The sequence below is a fragment of the Abramis brama genome (genome assembly GCF_963993115.1).
Source record: "Abramis brama genome assembly, chromosome: 2".
NCBI lineage: Eukaryota > Metazoa > Chordata > Actinopteri > Cypriniformes > Leuciscidae > Abramis > Abramis brama.
This window is the reverse complement of record NC_139964.1, coordinates 4,699,249-4,724,219: the sequence shown is the minus strand read 5'-3', so window position 1 is coordinate 4,724,219 and position 24,971 is coordinate 4,699,249. Positions and strand designations below refer to the sequence as shown.

Sequence of the window (24,971 nt, the reverse complement as noted above, 5' to 3'; positions counted from 1 at the left end):
AAATGTACATGACGAACACATAAACCAATCTAGTCCAGCAATGTTTTTGGTTCAGATAGTCTCTCATTGGCAGTACATTACAGAATAATAGTTCGACAGTTTCAGCAGCCCCTCATATTCATCCTTTAAATACTATGAAACCAAAAATTCCCAATGGCAATGTCTCCAGCATTGCAGTATACACGGCTCAAGAAGCCGGCAAAACATTTGCGATAGTGTCCTTGGCACTCTGGCTTAATCTTTCGGGAAACTTGACCTCATACTCGACAATCAAGTCCTATTTCGGAAGAGGAAGACCCTCCCCGGTGACACGCCGTTTCATCCTGGGACGGACAATGTCTTGAGTTGTTAAGTTAACCGTGCGATTATCCAGTGTTGGAACGTTAACTGTGCAACCACAAAGTGCCTGAGAAAGTAGAGAAGAACGGGATAAGAAAAATACAGACAGGGAAGAAAAGAGTTTGTAAGCAAACTCTTAATATAAATCAAATCAAATCAAGTATATTTGTATAGCGCTTTTCACAATACAGATTGTATCAAAGCAGCTTCACAGTATTAAAATAAAATAATACAACAAAGTTTGTTTCTAGTGGAATTTATTGATTGATAGAATAAAATTAAATATCCCCAAAATATCCCCAACTGAGCAAGCCAAAGGCAACATAATATAGGAGCCCATCTTACCTCTTTGAGTGTAATTTTTGCAGAGTAAATGATCCGTCTCTTCTGTACACTGGATGTGGCTTATCCTTCACCAAAAACACCACATCTGCGGGATATTTGATGGCGTCTCATCCTAATCATAATATTTTTAGCCTTTTCAATGAAATCCAAATAATCAAATCAATTAAAAAAAATCATTGAAAAGGCTAAAAATATTATGTTGTACAAGGACAGTGCTGCTATAATTAATAAAGTAAACCTAACTCAGAAATTGGGCTCTATATGAGTTCATGAATGATTGTGAAATAATGATTATGTTAAAACACAACCAACACCATTAGATCACCTTTTGTATTTGTTCATCTGGCTTTTATAGCTCAGGTACAGCAGCCAAACAAAATCTAAAGTTAATGATTTAAGGGTCAAGAGCCCAACTACACTCTCAGAAAAAAAGGTACAAAAGCTGTCTCTGTGGCGGTACCTTTTCAAAAGGTACACTTTTGTACCTAAAGAGTACATATTAGTCCCTCAAAGGTACATATTACTAATATTACTAATCTGTGTATATTAAATATGGAGTAATTTCAGCCACAATCTTAGATGAAATCAAATGAAGACAAGAGACATTAAATCTGTGAAGATCTCAGCAGAGGAGGATTAAACAACTCCACAAACAGCATTACCAGCTTCACTTATTACTAACCAGACTGACTTTATTTCTGTCAGACGTCTACATAAGTTTTATTGAGATTTAACAGAGGTTTAACTCTGTTTCATTTGCAGTCACCATAACAGTGATTAGTGTTTCCATTAGTTGGGCTCTTAAAGGGACACTAGGTAACTTTTTAACCTTAACTGAACAGCTTCGGAGTCAGTGGAATGGTTATATTACTTATTTCGGGTTGAATGGTGGTGGTTTCGCACCCCCCTGGTGCCCGAGAGCGGAAAAAACTCACTTGCAACTTTGGGCCGGCGGGTCGGCGGCCTCGCCGTCAGGAAGTATCGCGTGATATCAGGTCTCGCGATGTAACGAATTGCTTGACGGCACTGCACACGTACACGCCCCCATTCAAGCACCGGCTAGCTATACGCAAAGGGCAACGATAGATTGAGTTATGGCTGAGCCTGTAAAAAAAGAAGCAGAAAGCTAGGAAATCTTTGTCGGAGGACCAACGAAAGAGGAAACGGGAGACTGACCGAGCAAGAAGTCAGACTCGAGTAAATATATCGGACCGGCTTTTTCAGAATGGCGAGAACTGAGAGAAACAGAAGCCTGCAAAACGGATGCTGACCTGGCCTTCTTGCTGTTGCACTTGTAAGTATCTTTGGAATAAACTGTGTTTAATATTTAAATTTCAAGTAATTGCGACCTCAGGATGTTTGCTATTGTCTGTAAAGGTTTTTATTATGATCGCTGTCTGTTACGGGCTTACTAGTACGCTAGATACTAGGCTATAACTTTGATGTTAGCATTGTCATTAGCAAACACGTTTGATTTCTGTAGTTGTTTGGCCGTTCCTCTGTCGGTTTTATTTGTGTAACTTACACTTTTATTTTATGTCACTAAGTCAACACGTCTGATAATAGACAATATCAGACGCGCAAAATGTTGCACATATCATGATCGAGCTAGAAAAAACGTTCTGATGTTTTCTTAGACAAGCAAAGGTAAACCATCATTCTACCAGATGAAGTTATAGACCTTGCTAATATAACTTTAGACAAATATTAGCCTCCGATATATATATATTTTTTTTTTATGCTCATGCCCATTCTTCCAAAAACAAACAAACACGAAAGCAGCAGTTCGCCTCGTTCATATCGTTCGTTCCCGGTAAAAATACTAGTATGCATGACAACACAATAAAAAAAAAAAAATCGCCATCAGTCGGAAAGAAAGTATTGCTTTACTTGCCTCGGTAGACCTAACTGGTTTTGAAATAGCCAGTTCCTCTGCTCAGCTGGGTTGCTCGTGGCAAGGGGGGGAGGGATAACAGTTCGTTTTTACAACAGAGTGTTTGAAAGCATTTACTACCAGACACTAGGGGGAGCTTCGTAGAGAAAAAACACTCAGACTTGCCTAGTGTCCCTTTAAAGCGCAAGCAAACCATCTACGGTACAAGCCGGATTCCACCATATCTTTATGTACACAATATTAATCTTTTACATTGTAATCCTTTTATTTGTAATATTTGGCATGTTTGTGTGCCGCTGTGGGTCCCTGTGTGTTTAATAAGCAGAGTGTGTGTGTAATAAGCGGAGTGTGTGTGTAATAAGCAGAGTGTACGCGCGTTGTGGACCCGCCTGTAGGCGCACATTACTAACACGCTCATTAAAGAACAAAAAAAATATTGTGCCATCGACTTTAGACCAGGTTTCAGTCGGTCAGCGGCTCAGTCTATTTCTGTTCCTCAAAATAGCAACGCGCCAACAATGTGCGCGCCAACACACCTCGTTCTCAGACCAGCAGCCCATGGGCGCATAAATGGGTGCAAATGCATTTGCTATTTAGACAACGTGGCGCAGGACGTGAAAATGATAATTGCGTCAGGCTGAAACTAGCAAAACACACTTGTGTCGCACCTGGCTCCTCGCTAAGACACAGAGTATGGTGATTAAATGATGCACAGTAAATTGAGATGGTTGTCCCATGGGAAAGTGCTTGAACGATTTCTGAGCCTCCTCCCTGGGATTTGCACTTTCCTGGACAGCAAAGTAAAACGGGAACCGGTGCTGGATCACACAGCTGGCCTTTCTGACTGAAAACCTGAAAACACTCTCAACTTGCAGCTTCAAGGAAGAGATGAGCCTCCAAGCAACATGCTGAATGCAATCAGAGCATTTCAGAACAAAATAACTGCCCTCTGAAAAATGCTGGGTTGTTTTAACCCAATTTTGGGTCAAATATGGACAAACCCAGCCATTGGGTTGAATTTTTAAATTGCATTTTTAATCCAACGTTTGAGTTTGTCCATATTTGACCCAAAAATTGGGTTAAAACAACGACAGAGAATTCATTCACTTCCCACAAATGCCCCATCTCTGCAGAAGCTCTTCAGCCACACAGGATTGCGAATGTTTTGGAAGAGCTGAGGGGGGGATTTGAGTCCATATTCAAGGATGTGAATGAGCACAAGGAAATGTTCAACTTTAATGAAAACCCCTTCCACGTGGATGATCATCTCACTCTCCAACTATCAGTTGGCAGAAATGGTAGAACTGCAGACAAAAGACATTCTCAAAGCTGAACTCGGAGCACGTTCTGGTCACTTCTGGAGTTTGGTGTCTGAAGAAGATTTTCCCACTTTGAAGCCACTTGTGCAAAAAGTGATGTCCTTCTTTGTGAGCACATAAACTTGTGAGTCAGCATTCTCAACCATGAACTTATAAAGAGGAAACAGAGAAACCGCCTGACCAATGACCATCGTGCATGCCTCACAAGAATTGCAACAACAAGCTAGAAATACAACATGAAGAAAGCCAAGGAAATGCATGCATGCTTCCACTCATCCCAACATTAAGGTAATCCTGCTTTTTTGTCATTAACACTGTTAGACCTTACCGTTTTTTTTTACAGTAAAATACTGGCAACACTGTTGCCAGTAAAATACTGTTAATTGTACAGTTCTTTACTGTAATCTAGTTTGTTTCTGTAAAAATGCACTAAATTATAGTTAACTAATTACACTTGCAGAAACCGACTGCCTTAAATTGACCAACTGTCATTTAAATGTATTAACTAAAATGTATAATGCATTAATAATGTGAGTAAAGTATTACTGTGAACTTCTTTCATTTGAGACCACTAAAAAACTATTGTACATAAAAAGATTTCCACTGGATCAGCAACTACACAGTCACCGCCTGTTAAATAAAGCAACATGCAGCAAATCATCAATGTTTGTAGATCTTCTCCTGGACTGAAGCACAGGCTCTACTCTTCTGCACAATGGTGACCCAAAAAACAAGATTTTACAGTAAACTACTGGCAACAGTGTTGCCAGTATAAACCTGTTTTATAACTTACAGTTTATTACTGTTAAAATACATTTTGTGGGTGTGTCTTTTTTTATCTTACACAGTTAACCCTTTCAATCCCTCAGGGAAATCCACACTACGAGTAAAAAGTAACGATGCAGTGAGATAATTAAGGGAATATGTAAGTGATTGTTGAGCATTAGTGATGAACACCTGCCGTTAATAAGCAGAATCACTGAAGAAAAGAGAAACACAAGAACAGAAAATAGAGAAACACAATAACTACGACTGACTTCCAGCCATTACACATTATTACACTTATTATTAACCAGTATGACTTTATTTCTGTCATACATCTACAGAAGTTGTTATTGAGATGTTTAATTGAAAATGTTTGGTTTGAAGTTACCGTTATAGAGATCAGTGCTTGCTTTAGTTGGGATGCTGATGCTAAAACATTAGTTTTTCTTTTGCTGCTTGAGCTGTGTTGTTGCAAGTCACACTTGCGCAAACACACAGTTTATGAATGACTGCAGTTATAATGATTATAATGACAAAATCATCATATTGCCTGTTCATTCACTAAGGAATTTATTCTCACTTATTCAGAGTTTAATCCTCAATCAAAAGTGTTACATTACCACCACTGTGAAAACGCAGCAATAAGATACAATGACTCTTTTTTTTTTAACACATGATGCATAACCAGAGAAACAGAGCTACACTGTGTTTTAGAATCACCGAGATATCACAATTTAGCACATGAATCTCAACAATGGTGGCAATATTTCTTTTTTATTATTATTATTATTCATGCAGCAGTGCATGCTGGGAGTTTTATATTATCCTGGAACCCAGCATGCATTGCGACATGAAACTTTTCACCATTGTTGAGATTCATATGCTGATTGTTGATGTCTGTGTGGGTCTCAGTCAAGCAGGAGTAAAATAAAATTGAATGCATTATATGATTACAATATTCTTCAGAAGACCTGATTACAGAAATATTGATTTCATTTAGTAGATTCACAGATATATGCTAAACATGAGATAACTATAATTTCAATGACTATATACAGGAAAAATCTGAAAATCAGACATGTCCAGGATGATTGTGACATCATCACAAAAAAATAAAAACACCTGATCATCTTCCTCTTGACTCTTTCTTGCCATAACAAATGTGTTTTTATAAACTCACTGTTACAGCAGCCAGAGAGAGATGAAAGGTAAGAAGTCCAGGGACAAGAGACCAACTAAAGCAAATACTGATCTCCATCATGGTGACAACAAATTTTATTAATAGCTAAATCTCTGTTAATTCTCAACAAGAACTTTTGTACATGTATGAAAGAAATAATCGTAAACTGGTTTGTAAACTGGTTTCACACTCAGTGTGGCTGGAAGTCAGTTGTAGTTCTTGTGTTTCTCTTTTTTCTGTTCTTGATTCTCTGTCCTTCAGTGATTCTGCTTATCAGGTGTTCATCAGTGTCTCAATTCACTCACTTCTTTTCATTCACTCTGTCAAGGGGACTATATTAGTGAACTAATGTAGGGAATAGTGAATGAGGGTATAGGGTGTGATTGGGAAAACAGCCTCTGAGTGTCGATTTTGAGCACTGTTAATTCACAGTATATTCCTGTAGGCTAGTTTTATTTTCTACGGTATATTACTGTTTTAATGGAAAATGGTATAATATTGTCAGAATTTTACAGCAAGGGTTAACAGTGAAGGGAAATCATCTTGTCTCAGTTACAAATTTGACTGATAAATGATACATTTGTCCTATCAGTGTGGCACTCATGAAAAAAGTAGTGAAGACCACATGTCTAACCCTTCAGTCGAGCAGAAGCAACTCTACAGTAACCTCCAGCTCAGGATGTGACCGCTTCAGTGTGAACTTTGCACTCATCTGAGCCCTGTACACTGAAACACGAAGGAGAAGAAGTGACTAACCCTTCATATATCACAAACCAAAGCAGAAACAGACAGGAATCGCAGTGTCTCCTAACATGGATCTGAAGTGCACACTTATTGTTTTTGGTGAGTTGATGCTTCACTGTTTTAATGCGTGTGATAAATATCTTTACGTTAAAGATAGTACTTGAAGTTACATGCATCAGGGCCGCACTGGTTGGCTGTAGTTAATAATATACTATATGGAATCATTGAAAACAGTCCAATGAATTAGAAAATAATGCACACCCGAGGTGGTAACGAAGCGTATATTTATCTGCATCAAGAACAGAGCCATTACGTTGATAAAGAGAAATGTCAGCTTTAAGTTGTTAACTATTTCACTGATAAAACCGTCAGATCAGCGCTGAAAACACATTTCTGTGTGAGTGTGTGTCTGTACTGTATGTGTGTGTGTGTGTGTTTGAGCGGGAAAGAGATAGTATGTGACCGAAATTTGTGGCAAAAACTTGTTGTTTTTATCCTGTTGTTTACTATATTTATTTGCTTGGTCAGAGTTGTTGTGGGTTTTGGTTCTTGTTGTCGGCTGTAAAGACGGTAACGCTTTAGATTACAGCCCGTAAAGTACTGCGTAATTAAATCGATTTTACAGTGTAACTTTCGGTAATTATAGTGTACCTATAAAGTACTTACATGTAAGTATAAGGGAACAATATGTTAAATTTGGGGAATAAAGGGGTAACAACCAAGAGAATTAAAAAAAGTATTTACACTGTAAGTATTATAGAACTAAGAGGTACTTATTCTACTATTATGATACAACAATCTTACATTTGGGAGCAATTTAGCAAGAACATACACTGCGTACCTTTTTGTAATAATGGTGTACCAATACATAGCCTACTCTGTATACCCTTTTTCAAAATTACAGGGTACATATCTATGCATTTATACAGTAATCTTTTTAAGAAAAGTGCACTGAAAACTAAAACAATTGCAACTTTTGCTTAAATATTGGAGAAAGATACTCTTTTTTCATGTGGTGCTTGTTACCCTTTTGCTCCATTTAACTATATAGGGTAAGTGTGACACTGCCGTAAATTAAAGTGGTCCTTGTTACCCTCTTGTTCCATGTAGTTACAGAAAAATACATACACAATCTTATATCACTGACTCGGGAACCTTTATTTGAAAAACAACTTAATTCAAAACAGATTTACAATACTTCTTTTTCGTTTAAAACTGCTTTTTTAAATCAACAATTTATTTAAAATGCTTAAGTCTTGACAGACAGTAGCATGTTTTGTCCCCCCTTTTTTCTCTTGCTTGGCTTCTTCCTTGGGTTCCTCTTTTCTTTTTTTTTCACTGATGAATGTGAAGAAGAAATCATGTATCTTGCTATTCTGTATTATGTATTAAAAGAAAATGTAGTACAAACAGAAATACATCCTTCCTCACCATTTACTCATCTTTTACCCTCATGCCATCCAAGATGTATAATTTCCTTCTTCAGATTAACACAAATGAAGGTTTTTAGAAAAATAAAAAATACATATCTGGGAATACATAATGCAAGCTCATGTGTTCCTAAAAGTTGGAGCATCAATCAGCACATTCTGCAATAACTAGTAATCGATACAACCCCAATGGATGGATCAATGTCTTCTGAAGTGAAACGATAAGTGTTTGTAAGAAAAATGACAATATATTAAACTTTTTAAACTGTAGACTATCGACTCAGACCAACTGTAATAAGTTGTTTTTTTCAAATACAGGTTTCCGAGTCAGTGATATTAGATTGTGTGTTTGTATTTTTATTGTAGTTACCCTGTAACTACATGGAACAAGATGGTAAAAAGCACCACTTTAATTTACGGCCCGCAATGTCACACTTACACTGTAACTACATGGAACAAGAATATATTTCCCAGTATTAAAAAAAAATGCAATAGTTTTAGATTGACTTGCTTTGAAACATGTAAGCCCAAACTTAAACATCTGCACTTTTGCTATAAATAAAAAATAAAAATAAAAAAACTGTATAAATGCATAGATATGTACCCTGTCATTTTGAAAAAGGGTATACAGTATGTATTGGTACACAATTATTACAAAAAGGTGCACAGTGTATGTTCTTGCTAAATTGCTCCCAAATGTAAGATTGTTGTATGAGAATAAGTACCACTTAGTTCTATAATACTTACAGTGTAAATATTTTTTTAATTCTCCTTGTTACCCCTTTATTCCCCAAACTTTACATATTGTTCCCTTATACTTACATGCAAGTACTTTATAGGTACACTATAATTACCAAAAGTTACGCTGTAAATTCGTCTTAATTATGCAGTACTTTCTGGGCTGTAATCTAAAGCGTTACCGTAAAGACCTTTGAAATAACTTTCATTTGGCGTAGTGATATAGAGCTGTAATGCGGTCAAGACCTGCTGGAACTACTTTAGCTGTGTTTCACTGGAAATACCTGCACACCTTAGAACGTTCCTCAACCAATCAGATTCAAGCATTCAACAGCCCCGTAGTATAATGTACTATAATGCTGTAGCAAACCAGAAGAGTTGTGCTGTCACAGTGTCTGGTTGGTGTTCCCTGGTTTTCCCCTAGAGGTCTCTCTTCCCTATTCTGTCATCCTTGCGTCATGAACTACATATCCCATATACCTACCTGGACTCATTTGATTATTGCACTCAGCTGTTCCCCATTACCTTGTTTGTATCTGTCTATTTATACCCTGTCTGTTTCAGTGTTTGTCATGGAGTCCTTGTTTTATGTCACAGCACTTCTGAAGTTTGCATCTGCCCTGTTCATGTTTGTTTCTTGTGTTTTGGATTGCCTTACTGGATATTTGACCCTTGCCTGGACTAGTTGTGAATACGGATTACCCAATAAATACTGCTCTTGGAACTTGCCTATTTCCCTGTGTGTGTGTCTCGTGACAGAAGGACTCTATCACAATGTCAAGATCCAGCAGTACAGGTTTCCGTATCCTTCCCCCTACTGGGAGGAGAGGAACCCAGCATGGTGGGGTTTCTCGAGCCGGAGAGACGGAACCGCGTTTGAACATTTTTCAGTGTTTCGCGCTGTGGGCCAGTCAGACTGAGGAGGCCATGACAGTCAATTCCCCCGAGTCCCCTTCCATCAGACACGGACAATCATTTGAGGGAACTCGTCTGGCCAGGTTTTCTGGGACCCGTGGAGGTCGTGGGAGGGGAGGTGCTAGATGTGAGCCCCGGCACCACTCTCCACTTCAGTCTCTCTTCGACACTGGGCTAGTGATGCCCAACCCAGAGCTCCCTTAACCACAGGTTCTGTTCAGCCCAGAGCCTGCTATTCGCCATCAAAGAAGGCGGAGGAGAAGGAGGACTTCCTGCCTCCCCAATGTACCAGAAGCCGTTCCCGAACAGCCCGCTGTCATCCTGGAGGCCGTGCCCGAACAGCCCGCTGTCATCCCGGTGGTTGTCCCCGAACAGCCTGCTGTCATCTCGGAGACCGTCCCCGTGCAGCCTGCTGTCGCCCCGGAGGTGACTACCGTCCCTGACGCGCCGCCCAGGCGTCTTGTTCTGCCCGCGCCGCCCAGGCGTCTTGTTCTGCCCGCGCCGCCCAGGCGTCTTGCTCTGCCCGCACCGCCCAGGCGTCCTGCTCTGCCGGCCCCGCCCGAGCTGCTCGCACTGCCTGCACCACCCCAGCGATCCATCACTTCTGCTGATCCAGAGACTGTTCACGTCACATCTGCCGAGCCTGTGTCTTCGGACAAGATGGCCGCCGAGCCTGTTCGCGTCACGTCTGCCGAGCCTGTGTCTTCGGAGGAGATGACCACCGCCGAACCTGTGTCTTCAGACAAGATGGCCGCCGCTGAGCCGGTGGTCCCTGTTCCGGAGCCATTGGTGCCAGTTCTAGTGCCTGAGCCGGTGGTGCCAGTTCCTGTTCCTGAGCCGGTGGTGCCAGTTCCAGTGCCTGAGCCGTGGCCGCCCGAGGGGAAGTCTCCACCCTGGCCGGCCGAGGGGAAGTCTCCACCGTGGCCGCCCGATGGACTGTCGTCTCCGCCCTGGCCGCCCGAGGGAGAGTCTCCGCCCTGGCCACCCGAGGGAAAGTTGTTGCTGCCCTGGCCGTCTGCACAGCTTGCTTCGCCCTGGCCACCTGAGGAAAAGTCTCTGCCCTGGCCGCCCGATGGACTGATGTTTCTGGCCGGGCCATCTGCACAGCCTGTTTCGCTCTGGCCGCCCGACGGTTCGTCTCCGCCATGGCTGCCCGAGGGGTCGTCTGCTTCGCCCTGGCCGCCGGCTAAGCCATCACCCTCTTTTCCTGTTCCCCTCCATGGACCTGGCGCCCCGTCCCTCCCCCTGATCCTTCGTTGTTTCACCTCCCTCCTGAACTCTGTTTTGTTTTTGTTTTTTTTCGGATCTTGGAGCGTCTGGTAGCCGCTCCGTAGAGGGGGGGTTATGTCACAGTGTCTGGTTGGTGTTCCCTGGTTTTCCCCTAGAGGTCTCTCTTCCCTATTCTGTCATCCTTGCGTCATGAACTACATATCCCATATACCTACCTGGACTCATTTGATTATTGCACTCAGCTGTTCCCCATTACCTTGTTTGTATCTGTCTATTTATACCCTGTCTGTTTCAGTGTTTGTCATGGAGTCCTTGTTTTATGTCACAGCACTTCTGAAGTTTGCATCTGCCCTGTTCATGTTTGTTTCTTGTGTTTTGGATTGCCTTACTGGATATTTGACCCTTGCCTGGACTAGTTGTGAGTACGGATTACCCAATAAATACTGCTCTTGGAACTTGCCTCTTTCCCTGTGTGTGTGTCTCGTGACATGTGCGTGTTTAATGTGTTTCTTGAGTCCTCTTTGTGGGCAGGCGTTCTGCGCATGCATTGTTGTTCAGTTACAACAAATTCTCACATAGTACATCAAGTGTAGCTACCTTCAGAAATCATTCTAATATGTCGATTTTGACAAAATTCTGCAAGAGACAGGAGGACCCAGATGCAAATGAGTAGATAACCAATAAAGGCCTTTATTAAAGGATTAGTTCACTTTCAAAAAACAATTTTGCTGATAAATTTACTCACCCCGATGTCATCCAAGATATCCATGTGTTTCTTTCTTCAGTCGAAAATAAATTAAGGTTTTTGAGGAAAACATTTCAGGATTTTTCTACACAGAATGGACTTCAATGGCAACCAAGTATACCAATGTTCAAAGAAGGTTCAAATGTCCGTCTCAATGCAGCTTCAAAGTCTCGACACGATCCCAGTCGAGAAATAAGGGTCTTATCTCGCGAAACAATTGGTCATTTTCTATAAATACAATATATACATATATATATATGTTATGATTCCTGTCCTGTGTTTCCCTTGTCTGGTGTGCACTTTTGTTATTTCCTGTTCTGTGCCATGTTTTGTAGTCCTTTGTAGTCTTTCTTGTTTATTAGTCTCCCCAGGTGTTTCTTATTAACCACGCCCCCTTGTTACTTAGTTAAGCTTGTTTGTCTCTGTGTATTTATAGCCCTTGTGTTTCACTGGTTACCTTGTCAGTTGTTGTACATGTATGGGTGCTTCTAGTTCAGTCCTTCTCGTGGTTTTGTTTCTTTGTCCTTCGTGTTCTTTATTATTTGTACTACGTGTTTCTTCATTAAAACCCTGCTAATAGATCATCGCTTTCGCATGCTTTCTCCGGCACACAACAATACATGGATGGCTTATTTAAGGGCATTTAAAATGTCCAGATATGGTTTTACAGGTCCATTTTCAACCCTAGAAATTGGCCCTAGAATGAAATGGTCTGTTTTTACCTTATTTGGAAGGGTCATGAATAGTAATGAGGAGTTCTGCTCTGATTGGCTGTTTCACTGCGGGCTCATAACAGTAGCTCAGAGTGACAGCAAACAGGTCCCTGATGTCCAGCGTGACAATGGAGAGATTAGGCGTTCAACCGTACATCAGAGTCCTGCACGGGTCCGATTTTGTAAATCCGCACCCGCCCGTACCCGCAGTGCTTCAAACCGCATCCGACCCGTTTTCCCACAGCAGCACTAATTAAAATCCGCACCCGACCCGCTTAAAATAGAACCGACACCCGACCCGCACACGAAATAAAGTTTAGCCAATCACATTATAGACACAATTACAAAAATGTTTATTGCCAGGTCATGCAGAAGTTATTACACGACAATTAACACAAGGACAACTTCAGCCGAAGCTGTAAAAAGGCCGGTACATGAAGAACTGCTTTGTTACCACAGTTATCTGCGTGCTTCCTCAGCGATGAAGTTCCACATTTGCGGCTATCCAACACGAAAATGCATGCAGCAAATAAGCCTTTGACAATATTTTCTTCAGATAACTCCAAATTTCTCCCACACACATGCATCCATCTCGACGACTGCAAGCAGATTATGATGAATTTTTAAAAGTGAAAGTAGCCTAGGTAACGCTAGATCCTGGGAGGGCGCAGTTCCGCCTGGTATTGAACTTGGGCTGGCATATGCAAATTTTTGGATGCGTACATATTAATGATCCCGACTGTTGCGTCACAGTCGGTGTTATGTGGAGATTCGCCTATTTTTCAGGGGTGTTTTTCAAAAACGAGATTTAAATAAGAAGGAGAAAACAATGGTGTTTGAGACTCACTGTATGTCATGTCCATGTACTGAACTCTTGTTATTTAACTATGCCAAGATAAATTCAATTTCAAATTCTAGGGCACCTTTAAAGGGTTAAATTATCTTGCACAGATGGACGAAAGCAAAATATGATTGATGCTAGCTCTGCGATATATGCGAAGTTCGCCAAACATCACCATGATAATGAGGTGGAGGAGGACGAAAAGTGCCATCATTGCAGCCTGTGCGTATGCTTCAGTTATTGTGTGTGAGAGAGATCTCAGGACTGGTGGATATTGTGTTTAAATGTTGGCTTTAACGAGGAGCAGTGGGTCAGAAATTTTAGGATGAGCAAACCAACCTTTGATATGTTGTGTCAACGTTTGTCCACATTCCTCTCCTACGACGACACAACGTTTCGTCGGGCCATCCGTCCCGTTGCAGAAGCGCGCCGGGGTTTCTCTCATCATTAAACCGCAGAGACGTCGCCTAATGCCTCAGAAAATCCGATCTGCCTGTTTATATGAGTCGCATTGGCACATATCCGATTTATTTCCACATATGAATGAGGCCTGAAACCGATCTCGAAATGCATGCATTTTTTTTCCTGTTTACACTGTCAGAGAACACATCTGATCTGTGTCACATTTGAGCAAAAAAAATCGGAATTGGGTCAAATTTCACTGACATTAGGCCTAAGTTATTTGTCTGTGTACTCCGGTTCAAAAAGGTAGGGAAGGGCGAAAAACTCCATCTCATTTTCTCCTCCAACTTCAAAATCGTCCGACACTTTTGTTTTAATTTATTATTATTATTATTATTATTATATTATTATTTTTATTTATTTTTTTGTGACCTTTCCAATTTGATGACGTAATTCCAATTTGATGACGCGTCTCAGAGATGGTACATGATGAGCATTTGTGGTTAAAAAGTGTCATCTATATATATATAAATGTTTTTTTTGTTTTTTTTGTTTAAATGACTGATCGTTTCGCGAAATAAGACCCTTATACACAGGTTTCTTGTATGCAAACAATACCGGATGCGCGCGCATCCAGGAGGCAAAAAAACGCTATCTGTTATGCCGAGTTCTGTAAAAGAACATTGTAATTAACATAGATTTCGCATTGTTTGTAATTTCTTGTTGACTCAATAATAAACTTCAATTTCAGAGTTGGATCTGCTTGTTTGTGTTTCATATTAATATAACATTATGTAGAACGTCCAACTGTTTACGAATCAAAATCCGGACATGCTATGTGGTCATGTGCAGCTCGTCAAATACTTTGATGCTGCACCGGATTTTTGCGTGTTGAGGTCAGATGTGCTCCCTAGTCAAAGGCAAGGCATTAAAGCCAAGCCTTATGATGCCTGGGTGTATGTCCATAAGGGCCTTGTGTAGGTGCCAAATGTTTGTTTTACATTCAAGAACGTAAAATAAGTTTATATTTGATATTTTATTTTGTTCATGATCCACATAATTCATAATTTAGGATTTATAATGTAGATAATTAAGAATTGGATTTTAGCGTTGCATTTGTAATTTTAATAAGTACTGCCACTTTAAGCACGTAGACAACGACGGTGCTAGAAAAAGATAAGGGTTGATGGAGAAGGAGTCGCACGGTTTTTCTGACCGTGTTTTCCTGTCAGTTTATAGACGTGCATGTGCACGAGTCAGTGTTTGGAAGGAACATTTTATTTTGTATATACAGAAGTCACATATTGTTTGTTAAAATAAACCTGCAACCGTGATTCAAGAGAAAGAGTTCGTTTTTATTTTAGCATCCTGGAACACGCGTCAGCCACAAGACTTCTCTCTTATTTTTTGAAATTAGAAATCGAAGTGGAAATAACCTAAACATTTAGTCAGAAAAACCCTTTGCTTCGTGTGGAAGAGGAATTTTGGAAAGGATATGATGCTCGTGGACATCGCGGACTGTTTGGATAACGTTAACAAGGAACCAAAGGATAGCCGTACACAGAAGATGAACGGTAACTAACTGCGTGTGGAAAAAGTTTTGGTAAGCTGCAACTTGTTTCGCTATTTTTGGAAGTTTGTCAAAATGAACGAAGTTACCGGACATCAAGTTTGTGGAAAAAGAGAATCGAAAATGACAGAGAAGGCTATTGAAGAAAAGCTGCATAAGTTAATTCAATCTAGAAAGGCCAAGTTAGGACATTTAACTACACTGTTAGACCTTACCGTTTTTTTTTACAGTAAAATACTGGCAACACTGTTGCCAGTAAAATACTGTTAATTGTACAGTTCTTTACTGTAATCTAGTTTGTTTCTGTAAAAATGCACTAAATTATAGTTAACTAATTACACTTGCAGAAACCGACTGCCTTAAATTGACCAACTGTCATTTAAATGTATTAACTAAAATTTATAATGCATTAACAATGTGAGCAAAGTATTACTGTGAACTTCTTTTATTTGAGACCACTAAAAAACTATTGTACATAAAAAGATTTCCACTGGATCAGCAACTACACAGTCACCGCCTGTTAAATAAAGCAACATGCAGCAGATCATCAATGTTTGTAGATCTTCTCCTGGACTGAAGCACAGGCTCTACTCTTCAGCACAATGGTGACCCAAAAAATTAATTTTACAGTAAACTACTGGCAACAGTGTTGCCAGTATAAACCTGTTTTATAACTTACAGTTTATTACTGTTAAAATACATTTTGTGGGTGTGTCTTTTTTATCTTACACTGATAACCCTTTCAACCCCACAGGACAATCCACACTACGAGTAAAAAGTAACGATGCAGTGAGATAATTAAGGGAATATGTAAGTGATTGTAAGCAGAATCACTGAAGAAAAGAGAAACACAAGAACAGAAAATAGAGAAACACAATAACTACGACTGACTTCCAGCCATTACACATTATTACACTTATTATTAACCAGTATGACTTTATTTCTGTCATACAGAAGTTGTTATTGAGATGTTTAATTGAAAATGTTTGGTTTGAAGTTACCGTTATAGAGATCAGTGCTTGCTTTAGTTGGGATGCTGATGCTAAAACATTAGTTTTTCTTTTGCTGCTTGAGCTGTGTTGTTGCAAGTCACACTTGCGCACACACAGTTTATGAATGACTGCAGTTATAATGATTATGATGACAAAATCATCATATTGCCTGTTCATTCACTAAGGAATTCATTCTCACTTATTCAGAGTTTAATCCTCAATCAAAAGTGTTACATTACCACCACTGTGAAAACGCAGCAATAAGATACAATGACTCTTTTTTTTTAACACATGATGCATAACCAGAGAAACAGAGCTACACTGTGTTTTAGAAACACAGAGATATCACAATTTAGCACATGAATCTCAACAATGGTGGCAATATTTCTTTTTTATTATTATTATTATTATTCATGCAGCAGTGCATGCTGGGAGTTTTATATTATCCTGGAACCCAGCATGCATTGCGACATGAAACTTTTCACCATTGTTGAGATTCATATGCTGATTGTTGATATCTGTGTATGTCTGAGCCAAGCAGGAGCAAAATAAAATTGAATGCACTATATGATTACAATATTCTTCAGAAGACCTGATTACAGAAATATTGATTTCATTTTGTAGATTCACAGATATATGCTAAATATGAGATAACTATAATTTCAATGACTATATACAGGAAAAATCTGAAAATCAGGCATGTCCAGAATGATTGTGACATCATCACAAAAGAATAAAAACACCTGATCAACTTTCTCTTGACTTTTTCTTGCCATAACAAATGTGTTTTATAAACTCACTGTTACAGCAGCCAGAGAGAGATGAAAGGTAAGAAGTCCAGGGACAAGAGACCAACTAAAGCAAATACTGATCTCCATCATGGTGACAACAAATTTTATTAATAACTAAATCTCTGTTAATTCTCAACAAGAACTTTTGTACATGTATGAAAGAAATAATCGTAAACTGGTTTGTAAACTGGTTTCACACTCAGTGTGGCTGGAAGTCAGTTGTAGTTTTTGTGTTTCTCTTTTTTCTGTTCTTGTTTCTCTGTCCTTCAGTGATTCTGCTTATCAGGTGTTCATCAGTGTCTCAATTCACTCACTTCTTTTCATTCAAGTGGACTATATTAGTGAACTAATGTAGGGAATAGTGAATGAGGGTATAGGGTGTGATTGGGAAAACAGCCTCTGAGTGTCGACTTTGAGCACTGTTAATTCACAGTATATTCCTGTAGGCTACTTTTATTTTCTACGGTATATTACTGTTTTAATGGAAAATGGTATAATATTGTCAGAATTTTACAGCAAGGGTTAACAGTGTAGCCAAGCTAATCAGATTGAAAGACTAATGGAAGACGATGTTAACGTGAACACAGTTAAACAGAAATTGCGTTTGAATTATCAAGACTCATTTGGAGAATTGAGCAAGATGAATGATAGTTTAGAGCAATTAATGTATGTGGAAGAATTCCAGAAGGATCAAAGCTCTTGGTATGAGCCAAATGCAAGTCGTATACATGGATTTATTCAACACGTGGAACTGTGGATTAAAGCAGCTGAGGAGCGTTTAGAACAAGCTAGGCACTGTGATGAAGACATCCATCCTTCTGACAGCGTCTCTGCTGTGTCTGCATTGAGCAGTAGGAGCAAAAAGCGTGGTTCAACCACTGGAAGCAAAGTGTCCAATACTTCCTCAGTGCGCCTTAAAGCAGAAATAGAAAGAGCTACATTGCTTGCACAGGCAGCGGCTTTAAAACAAAAACAAGATCTTGAGCGTCAGGAAGCAGAGTTAAAATCAAAAAGAGAAGAATTAGATTTACAGACGGCAATTGCTGCCTCTGATGCCAAATTAAGAGTTTTAGAACATTTTGAAAATGAGCGTTCATCACAAGTGAGCCCTGCGCATGCAATGACAATTGACTCTGGATGTATTCCATTACTTGCAAGTCGAAATCCAGTCACCAACACAAAAAACGAACGTGGTGAATTCGTACCTCTTCAGCCTCATCCTATAGGCACCCATCAGTTTACAGCGAAAAATGAAACAGATGATCACGCAATTGAAACACTTTGTAGTGTTATGACTCGTCAGAATACTATAACAGAGTTGATAGCGAAACAACAGAAAATGATGACTTTGCCACCATTAGACATTCCTGTATTCAGTGGTGATCCTCTTGATTACAATACATTTGTAAGAGCCTTTGAGCATGGCGTAGAATCTCGCACTGAAAGCCCTAAGGATCGTCTTTACTTTTTAGAACAGTTCACAAGTGGACAGCCTAAGGAGTTAATAAAGAGCTGTCTTCATATGCATCCAAATGAAGGTTATTACAAAGCCAGACAGTTACTTGGGGAATACTTTGGAAATGACTACAAAATTGCTGTGGCCTATATGAACAAAGTCTTGAATTGGACGCCTATCAGGCCAGAAGATGCAGAAGCTCTCAATGCGTTTTCACTTTTTCTGACAGCTTGCCGTAATACCATGGCTGAAGTGAGTTACATGGAGGAGCTTGATAATGTTGCAAACCTCAAAATAATTATAACAAAGCTTCCATACAAGCTACGTGAAAAATGGAGAAGTGTTGCATGTGAGGTTCAAGAACGATGTGACAGGAGAGTCAAGTTCATGGATTTGGTAGAGTTCATAAATAAACAAGCCAAAATTGCACTTCATCCAATCTTTGGAGACATAAAGGATAGCACAGCTGCCAAAACATCTACAACTAAACAAAACAATAACAAAGAGCAAAGAAAAGGTGTAATCAAGAAATCATTCACCACAAGTTATGTACAGTTGGACAAACAAAAGCCAAACACAAAGTCAAGAGAAAACACAAGTTCCATGATAACAACGCAGACCTGTCTCTTTTGTGAGGGTGAGCACTCCATAGACATGTGTGGTAAACTTAAAGAAAAGTCACATGATGAAAAGATAGAGTTCTTAAAGAAAAAAGGACTTTGTTTTGGCTGCTTGAAGCAAGGGCACATGAGCAAATTCTGCAAAGGAAGAATTAGTTGTCTGGTGTGTTCTCTAATTCATCCTACGTTGCTACATATCGAGAAAAGGAACACAGCTGTGGAATCAGAGAAGAATACTAAAAGCAGTGAAACTCAAACAATCTTAAGTGCTTTTGTTAATGCAGAATCAAAGGGTTGTGAGCTGAATGGGGCCGGGGAAGATGACTGTTTACTTACAATCGTTCCTGTTCAAGTAAAGGCCAGGAAGGGGAAAACAGTGGTGCAAACTTACGCATTCGTGGACCCGGGTAGCTCAGCCACGTTCTGTACAGAAGCATTGATGGATGAATTGAAGCTCACTGGGAGAAAGACTGACATACTACTAAGAACCATGAATGAAGAGAAACCCGTCTGTACGTACAAGGTGTCGGGCTTGGAGATCAGTAGTTTGTCTGGTGAGGAATTCATAGATCTTCCAGATGTCTTCACGCAAAAGTCAATACCTGTTGGAAAGGAAAACATACCACAACAAAAGGATATTGAAAGGTGGACCTACCTTAAAGGCATAAACTTACCTCAAATTGAAGCTAACATTGGATTGCTTATTGGAGCAAACGTACCTAAAGCTATGGAGCCGTGGGAGGTGGTGGGCAGTGTTGGTGATGGGCCATATGCAGTTCGGACCAGGTTAGGCTGGTTTGTGAACGGACCTTGGAGGGAAATCTGCTGTCATGCAGACAAGAGAAAGCCAACAAAGACAGTGGTAAACCGCATATCAGTGAGCAGTTTAGAAAATCTGTGGTTACAACAGTTTAAAATGGATTTTCCCGAAAGTGGAAAGCATGATGAAGTGGAAATGTCCAGAGAGGATCATCAGTTTATGGATATGGTCATGGAATCTGCTAAACTGATAGACGGCCATTACTCCTTATGTCTACCCCTCAAAAACAGATTGGTCAACATGCCAAATAATCGCCCAATTGCTGAGCAACGAGCACACAATTTAGAGCGAAAGTTTCTCAAGAATGACTGCTTTAGACAGGAGTATACAGACTTTATGGACAACCTGATTCAAAAGGGCTATGCAGTAAAATTGTCCAATGATCAACTGAAGCACAAAGAAGGGAAAGTGTGGTATATACCACACCACGCCGTGTACCACCCTGTCAAACAGAAATTGAGAGTTGTGTTTGACTGTGCAGCGTCCTATAGAGGCACATCCCTGAACGATCAACTTCTCCAGGGTCCAGACTTGACCAGCAGTCTGATTGGTGTTGTTATCCGATTCAGACAAGAGCCTGTTGCGATTATGGCGGACGTGGAAGCAATGTTCCACCAAGTAAAGGTGTCTGATGAAGACTCTGATTTACTCAGGTTCCTCTGGTGGACGGACGGTGACTGCAATCAAACACTGAACGAGCACAAGATGACTGTGCATTTGTTTGGGGCCACATCCTCACCCAGTTGCGCCAATTTTGCCTTGAGGAGGTGTGCTGAAGATCAGCGTGGGCAGTTCAGAGAAGAAGTGGTTCAGACGGTTTTACAGAATTTTTACGTCGATGACTGTCTCAAGTCTGTTGCCACAGAGGAGGCAGCCATATTAATGTGTCAGGATCTTATGAAGATCTGTGCTAATGGAGGATTTCGTCTCAACAAATGGGTGAGCAACCGACGTAAAGTGCTCGATTCGATCCCGAAGTCTGAACTGGCTACAGAAATGAAAACCTTGGATCTGGATAATGAGGAACTTCCTCTGGAGAGGGCTCTCGGTCTCAACTGGTGTGTCGAGTCAGACACGTTCAAATTCAAGATCACCATTAGAGATCGCCCATTTACGAGAAGAGGTCTTCTGTCAGTCATTGGATCAGTCTATGACCCTTTAGGCATCTTGTCACCTGTAGTCTTACCAGCGAAGATTATGCTGCAAGAACTGTGTAGACTGAGGACTGGATGGGATGACGACTTACCCGAGCATGTGAAAAGGCGGTGGTTTGACTGGTTAGTCAGTCTTTCTGCTTTAGAACACTTCTCAGTTGCAAGATGTCTCAAACCTGAAGGGTTTGGAAGTTGCGTATTTGCTCAATTACATCACTTTGCGGACGCGAGTGAGAATGCTTACGGATCAGTTAGCTACCTTCTCCTGCGCAACGCAAACAATGAGACACATTGTGCGTTTATGATGGGCAAATCCAGAGTAGCGCCTCTCAGACCTCCTACTATTCCTCGAATGGAATTAACCGCTGCTACTGTTGCTGTCAAGATGGATGGTGTTCTAAGAAGAGAACTACAACTGAATCTTGCAAATTCAATGTTTTGGACTGACAGTACGGTAGTACTCCGGTATCTTCAAAATGAGACCACTCGTTTCCGCACATTCGTGGCAAACAGAGTTTCATCTATTCTGAAAGACTCTGATGTGGATCAGTGGAGACATGTCAGCACAGACAAGAATCCGGCTGACTGCGCCTCTAGAGGGCAAGGAGTGGATGAGTTCGTGAAGAACACGACTTGGGTGTCTGGACCTGAGTTTCTTCACAGTCCTGAAGAGTGTTGGCCCAGCATTCCATTGAATCACACAGACATCACTTCAGATGATCCTGAAATCAAAAATGTCACAGTAAACCAAATAGAAGTGGAAGAAAACATTACTCCGTTCATGAGACTGATCAACTACTTCTCATCATGGATTAAGTTGAAAAAAGCTGTGGCATGGTTCCTGAAGTTTAAAGCCTTGTTACGGAGTCTCTGTCAAAAACGCAGAGAGCTGTGTGCGTCTAATACAAAGAACAGCCTAGATTTTAGTCAACATCTGATTCAAAATCAGATTGATCGTTTCAAAGCAAGCTTTAGGCATACACAACTTACAGTGGAAGAACTGGGTCAAGCAGAACTTGACATAATCAAATTCTGTCAAAAAGAGAAATTCTCAGAAGAGATTTTTGCTTTACACAAACGACAGAGTATGAGGCGCAGTAGTCACTTGTATAAACTGAACCCTGTACTTCAAGATGACCTGTTGCGAGTTGGTGGGAGACTGAGCCGGGCAGCTATGCCAGAAAGTAACAAACAGCCTGTTATTTTGTCCCGAGATTCTCATATCACCGATTTAATTCTCCAACAGATACATAAAGAGACTGGACACGGAGGGCGCAATCACATGCTCTCTGAATTACGCCAGAAGTTTTGGCTTCCGAGGGCCAACACAGCCATCAGAAAAGTAATTGCAAAGTGCGTGACGTGTCGACGTTTACATGGAAAGGCTGGAAATCAACTAATGGCTGATCTTCCACAAGAGCGAGTGATGCCAGATGATCCTCCCTTCACCCGAGTAGGTGCAGATTATTTCGGACCGTTCGAGGTGAGACGTGGAAGAACACTCTTGAAAAGATACGGAGTCATATTCACTTGTTTGACCATTCGTGCAGTGCACATTGAGCTTGCCTCGTCATTAGACACAGATTCATGCATAAATGCAATTCGGCGTTTTATGGCTCGTAGAGGACAAGTTAAGGAGATTCGCTCCGATAACGGTACAAACTTTGTTGCTGCCAATCGCGAGCTGAAGGCTGCCATTGCTGATTGGAACACCTCAGAGTTTCAGCATCTATTCCATCAGCATGGAATCAAATGGACATTCAATCCTCCTACTGCTTCACATCACGGTGGTGTGTGGGAAAGGTTGATAAGATCAGTCAGAAAGGTGCTGAATTCCACTGCAAGAGAGCAAATTCTTGATGAGGAAGGCCTTCTTACAGTTTTATGTGAGGCAGAGTCGATCATCAACAGCCGACCGATCACTAGGGTATCCAGTGACCCTAACGATCTGGAGGCTCTCACACCCAATCACCTGCTGTTACTGAAAACAACACCATTGTTACCGCCAGGATTGTTTGACCAAAACGACCTCTACTCACGACGCAGATGGAAACAGGTGCAATATATGTCCAACTTATTCTGGAAGAGATGGATTAAAGAGTACCTACCTCAACTCCAAGAGCGCCAGCGGTGGGCCACAGCATCTAGGAACTTTGCAGAAGGTGACGTCATTCTTCTCGTAGATGACTGTGCGCCAAGAAATTCTTGGATTATGGGCAAAATCATCGAAGCTTTCCCAGACAAGAAGGGTTTTGTTCGCAGAGTAAGGATAAAGACAAAGACTAACATCTTGGACCGACCCATTACGAAGATTTGTCTGCTTGTGGAATCTGATTGGGCTAGTGGTAAAGACTAAGCCCCAACGATGAGCCATGTGCTAGTAACCTCTGGCTCTCTTTGTTTTTTATTATTTCTCCTTAAGAAATGGAGTGGTAATGGACTTTATATCTTGGAAAGGTTAAATGACTAAGCAATAGACATTTAACTTGCTTATTAATAGCATCTTTGTTTTGTGAGAAATTAGAATATTTTCTAATGTGAATACTGTTTATTGTGTATAGTTAAGAGAAATACAGTAATTGTTCTAAGGTATCTGTTACTAGAACAATTAGGGGCCGGTAATGTAGGTGCCAAATGTTTGTTTTACATTCAAGAACGTAAAATAAGTTTATATTTGATATTTTATTTTGTTCATGATCCACATAATTCATAATTTAGGATTTATAATGTAGATAATTAAGAATTGGATTTTAGCGTTGCATTTGTAATTTTAATAAGTACTGCCACTTTAAGCACGTAGACAACGACGGTGCTAGAAAAAGATAAGGGTTGATGGAGAAGGAGTCGCACGGTTTTTCTGACCGTGTTTTCCTGTCAGTTTATAGACGTGCATGTGCACGAGTCAGTGTTTGGAAGGAACATTTTATTTTGTATATACAGAAGTCACATATTGTTTGTTAAAATAAACCTGCAACCGTGATTCAAGAGAAAGAGTTCATTTTTATTTTAGCATCCTGGAACACGCGTCAGCCACAAGACTTCTCTCTTATTTTTTGAAATTAGAAATCGAAGTGGAAATAACCTAAACACCTTGGTTACATCCTTACGGCTAACTGCAAATGCATGGCATTTTGACTTAGCGACAACACCACCACTATGCTACTAGCCTAAACCCTTTACTCCGGTACGAAGACCACGGGTCTTTTGCCTCCTGGTTGCGTGCGCAAGCAGTGATGACGTCGCCAAGAAATCCATGTATTTCTCGACTGGGATCGTGTCCAGACTTTGAAGCTGCATTGAGACGGACATTTGAGCACAATTAGTGAAACGAGGACAAGACGTGGACTAATCAAGGGGGCGTGGTCACGGGAAACAAGGAGGCGGGACAAGAGGAGCACACACAAACACAGACCAGGACAGAGCCATGTGCGCAGACACAAGACAAACACAGAAACACAGAAACATGAATCCGACAACACAGACGAGCCACGGCAGAACCCGGACAGATTTGCTGATCAAGAAACACTTCTGATTATTATCAGTGATTATCATCCGTTGTGCTGCTTCATATTTTTCTGGGAACAATGATGTACATTTTATTTTTCAGGATTCTTTGATGAACAAAAAAAGTTCACAAGGACAGTTTATTTGAAATAAAAATATTTTGTAACATTATAAATGTCTACATTTTTAAATATATTCTATATTTTTCTAAATGTATGAATGCAAAAACAGATAATTGTACAGATCTTCTTTTTCTTCATCAGGTTTTTTCCTGCTGTCCAGTGAGTCTCATGGATGTGGCGTTGGATTCAAAAGAGAAAAAAGTAACTGTGTCGGTAATGAGAACCTTGTGTGTTTTAATACAATATGGTTTTGTCATAATGTGCATAATACACAGTTAATGCTCTGTATGTCACTCAGAAGAGGGAATTTGTGTAACCGTAGTTTTTAAACTTTGTAATATT

General features: G+C 40.4%; 1 protein-coding gene and 1 long non-coding RNA gene across 3 annotated transcripts in view; both read left to right on the top strand.

The window, feature by feature from the left end:
* The window catches only part of LOC311077535 (adhesion G protein-coupled receptor E3-like), a 71,856-nt gene that overhangs the window by 35,373 nt on the left and 11,512 nt on the right, over positions 1–24,971 (top strand). The gene's annotated exons all lie outside the window — the stretch shown is intronic.
* Positions 3,980–24,833, top strand: LOC311077543. Its single transcript, XR_014604924.1, has 3 exons — positions 3,980–4,185; positions 6,435–6,685; positions 24,771–24,833. It is a non-coding gene; the product is annotated as an uncharacterized lncRNA (long non-coding RNA).